Below are 8,050 nucleotides of genomic sequence, written 5' to 3' on the forward strand. Positions count from 1 at the left end.
AATAACTATTTTGCGCGTCTTAAATGTTTGATGTTACCATATGCTCCCTAGCGGCTAGAAGGTTTTTTACGGGTTTTCTATAGATTGCGTGGGACCCTCCCGATCTGTTACCTTGGTTGGAGATAGGTCCCACCGGGTATTAATGAGGGTGTGTACCGTAATAAAAAGAAAAAGAATGTGACATGTCACATGAGCACCGTCTGGCTCGCAGGCATCTAAAACCACCCGCATGTGTCCTATGAAGGTAATTGTCTCGTTCTATGATAAATGTTGCGACTTTGACGTGTTAGTACATAAGTTTGAAGGACATTCCAGTGGTCAGGGCCTAGACAGAATCGAATGCGCAAAACACTCAGCCTGTGTCTCTTCGTGAAAGCCTTCAGAGTTGATGAAACGCCCACCGACTACTTCGTAGATTATGGCTATGTTAACAAGACATGGTTGCAAAGATTTAAGTTCGATGAAAAAATGTTTCTGGGGATGGTTTCGTGGGTGGAAGCCGGAGAATGCAGAAAGAGTGAATCAGTTTTTGTGCCGCTCATCAAATTATTTTTATATGTGGATGGAGATGGCACTTGTAAAAAATAATATATGTTTACGAAGTCGTGCTTCACTGCATGCTCGTTGAGCAGTTCTGAATTACTGTAGTAATAAGTTAAGTGTTCTTAAGTAACGAAGGGTTTAGCCTCATTTGACGATGTGCTATAGAGCATGCTGACCAGTATTTGTGTCGGCCCTCATTTTCCAAACCCGACTTTCCAAGTTTTCCTAATCCTCCTTAAAATGCTTAATATGACTAAAAGGCGCAATAAATTTACATTTGCGCATACATTTTGTGTCACTCAATTTACATTATATGGGGCAACACTCAGCGTGATTTCTGATGGAGGCGGAAATGTCGTAGGCCCGTGTGCTCAGATTTTGGTGCACGTTAAAGAACCCCAGGTGGTCAAAATTTCCGGAGCCCTCCACTACGGCGTCTCTCATAATCATATAGTGGTTTTGGGACGTTAAACCCCACAAATCAATCAATCATCAACTCAGTTAGCGTGTGGTTGCTCACCCATACGATATAGTGAACTTAGCCCAATTGTAACGATTCACTTGATGAAGATGCGTGTGTCGCCTTGGCAATCTATTCGGGCGTCTATTGATGCACACCCTATGCAACATTGGTTAATGCACTCACCGTTCTGCTGCACGGACGACTGCCACCAACCCGATTAAGCATTGTAGGATGACCAGATTCTTCATTCCACGAAAAATCTAGCTCGGGTGACCAAACGGCGCTGTTTGGTCAAACGATCAAACATCGGGTCAAAGAAGAATCGTCACCATATCCACAAAGCTAACGATATTAGAGGAGCTTGCTTGGAAATGCACCAGGCGTTTCTTGGCGAGACCATGTCCGTGTGAAGGTTTGTTAACGACCCGGCGCATGATATGCACAATATACGTCGAAGGCAGCGTTGTTGGGCATGTTCCGCGGCCGGCACTGCACTGTGTTGACCGTGTCGATCGGCACGTTAACACCATGTTTCTTTATGCCATATATTGGTCGTTGCTGTGAGTCAAATACGCAACGCTCATCAATGGCAGACGTGAAGCTATCGGGCGTTCTTCGACGGGGTTCAGAGCAGGCAGGTGTGGGGGTTTGGTGGGGAATATCTGCACCTGCGCGTAACGTTCATCGTAGGAACTTGTGACGTGCTGCCGTGCCTACGAAGTGACGAGAACAAAGTGGATGAAGGCGCGAAGAGGCGAGTGCGCGGGCCATCGTAAACGGACGCCTTGTAGAAAGTCTTCATGTGCGCGCCGGTGCGCACTTGTAGGCCCCTAATACCCTGTAGGGTTCCTCGATGGGCGCACCCTAATGGATGGATGGATGGATGGATGGATGGATGGATGGATGGATGGATGGATGGATGGATGGATGGATGGATGGATGGATGGATGGATGGATGGATGGATGGATGGATGGATGGATGGATGGATGGATGGATGGATGGATGGATGGATGGATGGATGGATGGATGGATGGATGGATGGATGGATGGATGGATGGATGGATGGATGGATGGATGGATGGATGGATGGATGGATGGATGGATGGATGGATGGATGGATGGATGGATGGATGGATGGATGGATGGATGGATGGATGGATGGATGGATGGATGGATGGATGGATGGATGGATGGATGGATGGATGGATGGATGGATGGATGGATGGATGGATGGATGGATGGATGGATGGATGGATGGATGGATGGATGGATGGATGGATGGATGGATGGATGGATGGATGGATGGATGGATGGATGGATGGATGGATGGATGGATGGATGGATGGATGGATGGATGGATGGATGGATGGATGGATGGATGGATGGATGGATGGATGGATGGATGGATGGATGGATGGATGGATGGATGGATGGATGGATGGATGGATGGATGGATGGATGGATGGATGGATGGATGGATGGATGGATGGATGGATGGATGGATGGATGGATGGATGGATGGATGGATGGATGGATGGATGGATGGATGGATGGATGGATGGATGGATGGATGGATGGATGGATGGATGGATGGATGGATGGATGGATGGATGGATGGATGGATGGATGGATGGATGGATGGATGGATGGATGGATGGATGGATGGATGGATGGATGGATGGATGGATGGATGGATGGATGGATGGATGGATGGATGGATGGATGGATGGATGGATGGATGGATGGATGGATGGATGGATGGATGGATGGATGGATGGATGGATGGATGGATGGATGGATGGATGGATGGATGGATGGATGGATGGATGGATGGATGGATGGATGGATGGATGGATGGATGGATGGATGGATGGATGGATGGATGGATGGATGGATGGATGGATGGATGGATGGATGGATGGATGGATGGATGGATGGATGGATGGATGGATGGATATGGCTGTACCCTTTAGATCGGGCGGTGGCTAACGCCACCAAGCCGTAATACTTAGTGAACCAAAAACTAGATTTATCTTTTTTTTTCTTTAAATAGTGAGGTTGAGGACACGTACTTTGCTTCGAAGTGTTTAATTTTCACTCGTGCTTTGACTTTAGCCACCAATCAGATAACCTACTTCTAGTTAATTCTACCCGCTTAAAGTCTATTTTGCCCTCCCTGTCCCTAAACCCCATTGCTTTGAAAAACTCTGCGCCATCATCCTGAACTGTAGGGTGAAGCCCTTTACAGAACATTATCAAGTGTTCGGCAGTTTCTTCTTCCTCTCCACACGCACTGCATACTGTGTCTACCCCTTCGTATTTGGCCCGATATGTCTTCGTTCGCAGTACTCCCGTCCTTGCCTCAAACAGTATAGAGAACTACCCCAAGTATTATCATAGATCCTTTCCTTGGCAATTTCCTGCTTAAAAGTTCGATAGATCTCTAGTGCGGACTTAATCATGCCAAGGATGGATGGATGGATGGATTGATATGGCTGTATCCTTTAGATCGGGCGGTCGCTAACGCCACCAAGCCGTAATACTTAGTGAACCAAAAAGTAGATTTATCTCTTTTTTTTTCCTTTAAATAGTGAGGTTGAGGACTCGTACCTTGCTTCGAAGGGTTTAATTTTCACTCGTGCCTTGACTTTAGGCACCAATCAGATAACCTCCTTTCAGTTATTTCTACCCGCTTAAAGTCTATTTTGCCCTCCCTGTCCCTAAAACCCAGTCCTTTGAAAAACCCTGCGCCATCATCCTGAACTATAGGGTGAAGCCCTTTACAGAACATTAAGTGTTCGGCAGTTTTTTCTTCTTCTCCACACGCACTGCATACTGTGTCTACCCCTTCGTATTTGGCCCGATATGCCTTGGTTCGCAATACTCCCGCACCACCTTCAGTGGCGACCGTAGAACTGTACACCAGCAACACTGGCGTACACGCCGGCCGCCGGACAAGACGCGAACATAAGTAGCTTGCCGAGCAAGCCCCTAAAACAAGCTTCTTTCAAGCTTTACACAGGCTATGGCCATACCCCGACGAGACGCTTTGCCATCGTCGACTACGCAGGAATATATCATCACTTTTTTTGCGGAACTGAATATCATTGATCAACGAAGGGCAGCCTCATTTGTTTTGAAGGATGGTCGACTTTAGAACGCTTCCAAATTTGAAGCGATACATACAGAAGCTTCAGAGAGGTTGACAAGGAATCGACTTGGTATTCTGAATTAGACTCTACCCTTATCAAACAAGGTTTTTAGAAGTACTGAATATCCAGTGATTTTAACATTATGCTGATGGTCCACGTATGTCGCGGCAAGGTACAGCACAACCCAACAGCGATTCAAGTTCACAGCCATGCAAGACAAAATCGATTGTCAACCACCAGGAAAGAGCTGACGGAAGGAAAAGAAAGCTCCATTGAAGCTCAGAAACTATGCGCTACGCAAGCGAAAGTGTTTTTTTTTCCAACAGGAAAATGTTGTTTATGAAAGATCAGGATGAGTGTGTGTGGGGGGGGGGGGGGGGTATAAATAAAGTAAGAGTTTCAAGCTCGTGTGGATTGTCTCTCTCTGTTCTGAATACAACAATGCGTAAGACCATAACGATAAACAAAGAGAGAGAAGCCGATAGATGGAAAAATAATAGGAAAGAAGGGAAATAGAAGGGAGAAATAGAAAGAAGTTGTCGCGAAGAAATTGAAATGCAAGAAAAACGGATACAAGAAGCAGAGGGAGCTTAAATAACAACAACGAAAAAGAAAACTCGCCAGGTCCCACGTGTACAAAACAAGAAACTATTCTCTTTTCTAGGATTCAAATATTTTTTGCTAAGCTACCCGATTCTTGGCCAATCTCCCTGGGTAGATGTGAGCCGGAAGTTTAGGATCTACATATACTTCTACCGCAAGCAACCATTTCACGCGATGCCTGTGGAGGGAAGGTCACTGTGGGGCATTTTTTTTTTCTTTGAGCGGGACGCCACGAAATTACGCCAAGCATATGTGCGAATGTTATACGAGCAGACATGAACAGACGCATATATTTCATGTGACCAGTTGTTTACAGTTACGTAATGCTGCCAAGAGCAATATGGTTATTACATCCACGAAAAGTGCTAAGCTGAAATGAAGCGCTTGTTCTTGTGAGGATAGTGGCCCTAGACCAACCTCAGTGGACGGTGCCTCTAGTACAATTGACGCTAACCCAACGGGTCGCCAGTAGTATTGGAGTACATATGTTTATAAAATGCATGGGCTCGACTGCAAGCGCAATTGACGTTTCACCTACAGCACAGGATCATTTCCCAAAGGAGTTCCGAGCCTTGGCGTGGCTTTGCGGTAGAATACTTGATTGTCACGCAGAATGCTTGTGTTGGATTCCTGCTGGCACCATGGCATAAATATTCTTTGCATTCTTCGGGTCAACGCTACCGATGTCGGATTTTCTTAACGCTCCCGCATTGAAATTAACAATGTCGGTTATCGACGTTCCTGGGTAGATATAAATTATTCAACACAGATGTGTGGTTTGGAAGACATCTAATTGGCTGAAACAGGTCTCGTTGTCACCCCTGTTTGGCACAAATAATTAAACCCATAGACAATATCGACGAACCTCTGTTATTCATACACTGAAGATAACAATAGTGGTGTGTGTTACATAATTACGACAAAACGGATCAGCTGGTTTGTTGTTTGGACCCAACAGGAATGGCTCAACCCACCATGGGGGATCGGCCATGATTCGCGGCAGTAGGATTGCGGGGAAAAGGAAGAAAAAGAAGAGGGATGCCCAATTGTTTTTCCATATGAACGAAAAGCTTATTTGAGCTAACAGGCAGTTATGAATGGTTTAAAAATAAAACAATTAAACGGATCAGCGTGGGAAAACAATCATAATCATCAAGAGTAATGCGGCGCGAGACGCGCGTGATAGCGCGTGGTCACGGCTCCACAGAAGAAGACGCGTTTAGCCCTGGTGTACGCTTCACGGCCGGCCAGGATTGCGAACAAGTCGGCACGACGACGACGCCATCATGGATGAAGGTGAGCCACCTTGAACGATTTTGCAGTACACCGCGCTGTCCACCAGTGTACGCTGAGAGACCTCTAGGAAATCTGTGAAAATATGCTCGCGAACAAGTCGGCACGACGACGACGCCATCATTGGGGAAGGTGAGGCGCCTTGAACGATATCGCAGTACACCGCGCTGTCCACCAGTGTACGCTGAGAGACCTGTAAGAAATCTGTGAAATTATGCTCGCGAACAAGTCGGCACGACGACGACGCCATCATGGGGGAAGGTGAGGCGCCTTGAACGATATCGCAGTACACCGCGCTGTCCACCAGTGTACGCTGAAAGACCTCAAGGAAATCTGTGAAATTATGCTCGCGAATAAGTCGGCACGACGACGACGCCATCATGGGGGAAGGTGAGGCGCCTTGAACGATATCGCAGTACACCGCGCTGTCCACCAGTGTACGCTGAAAGACCTCTAGGAAATCTGTGAAATTATGCTGATCAACTGGATGGGACCGCACACCGGAAAAGGATTCCTCCATACTGTAAGACGTAAAAATATATAGAGAGCACCTTGCCCTCCATGACAATTGAATGCGAAAGCCTGCTTTGCACTTGGGAATGCCGCATGCTTATGCCTTGTATGCTGATATGCCTTATAACGATTACATTGTTGTAAATACGCAATTTAAGCTTCTCGAGTAACATCATACAATAATTAGTATGCACAATGTGGCTGAAGTATGTGCACCAGAGACAGCACGTAGCTATCGCGTTCTACTCTTAAAGGCGAAACTTAAGGGTCCCCCAATTTTTCGTTTCTTTTTCTTCTGCGTCGCATTGCAGGCACAGAGGAGAGCCTTTTGGAGAGCTCCACGGATATCACGGATGCGAGTAGCCCAATTGTCAGCTCGTCATCGTAAGTTCGCCCGCGTAGACAGCCTACAACGTTAGTTGTGGTAGTCTTCAGTGAAACTAGCAGTGTTATATATCCGGATTTACTTGAATAAACTAGTTTATTTTCTCATGCTCGCACACACATGGCCGAGCATCGCTAATGTTTTAAAGGGGCCTGGTGGCATTTTTCTAAGTAACGATCAAATGGCTTCATTAAAGGGTCTACTGACACGAAAAGTCGTCAGTGCTCATTTTTCTACGTCAAATAAAAGGCAGAGCCTTCAGTAGCTTAGCAAATGTACTGCTAACCGTGAGCGCACCCTAAATATAAATGCAGTGTGCCTTTAAAGCATATAATTCCGACTCCTACAGCACCCTGACGTCACAACACAGCGCAAACATCTCGTCACGGACTTGCGCAAGAATGTGGGCAGTTTTCCGCCCCGTGGCTCCATTGGCGACGCAAAATCAGACATTTTGAATGATTTGCTGGCCCACGTGCGGCCATTTTAAAAGTTTTCGTACTCGGCGTCATCACAACTAGCCAGACTGCTGCGCGAAGTCGCCTTAATTAGTACCGTAGCCTGAAGTCAAGCTAGTGTCGATGTTGCTAGGTGTGTCGTAGAAAAGCTGACTTTAATACCTTAATAAAATGTCTTGTCAGCCCTTGCTGAGCGTCACATTTGCTCAGAGCAGTCTGCATATATGGGGAATCTCTACGGTACAGTAATCTCTCCTCCATAAAATGGTGCACCCATTTAAAGGACTTTATTGCTTCGCTGATAGACACCCGCAAACAGTTATTGAAGACGTCAAGTACGAATGTACTCGGAGATTTGTCGCAGGCTGTAGTTTCTTCCACTCTGATTATATCGTCCCGACTGGCGCACTGGAAGCTCAACCAGGAGGGATGGCACAACCAAAACAAATTTCGTTGAGCGTTGGACTATAGTGGTACTGCGGGAGGCCTGGTTTCAACCTTACTCACTCTGGTGAATCGCTCATTCCTTGTTTCACTTCCAGAGAAAATGAAGAGAGTGATGACTACCCCGATGAAGCCATCCCTTTCATCGCCTGCTGTATCCTGATCCTGTTCATCATCATGATTATCCTTCTCCTG

The sequence above is a fragment of the Rhipicephalus microplus genome, chromosome 7 (genome assembly GCF_043290135.1).
Source record: "Rhipicephalus microplus isolate Deutch F79 chromosome 7, USDA_Rmic, whole genome shotgun sequence".
Taxonomy (NCBI): Eukaryota; Metazoa; Arthropoda; class Arachnida; order Ixodida; family Ixodidae; genus Rhipicephalus; species Rhipicephalus microplus.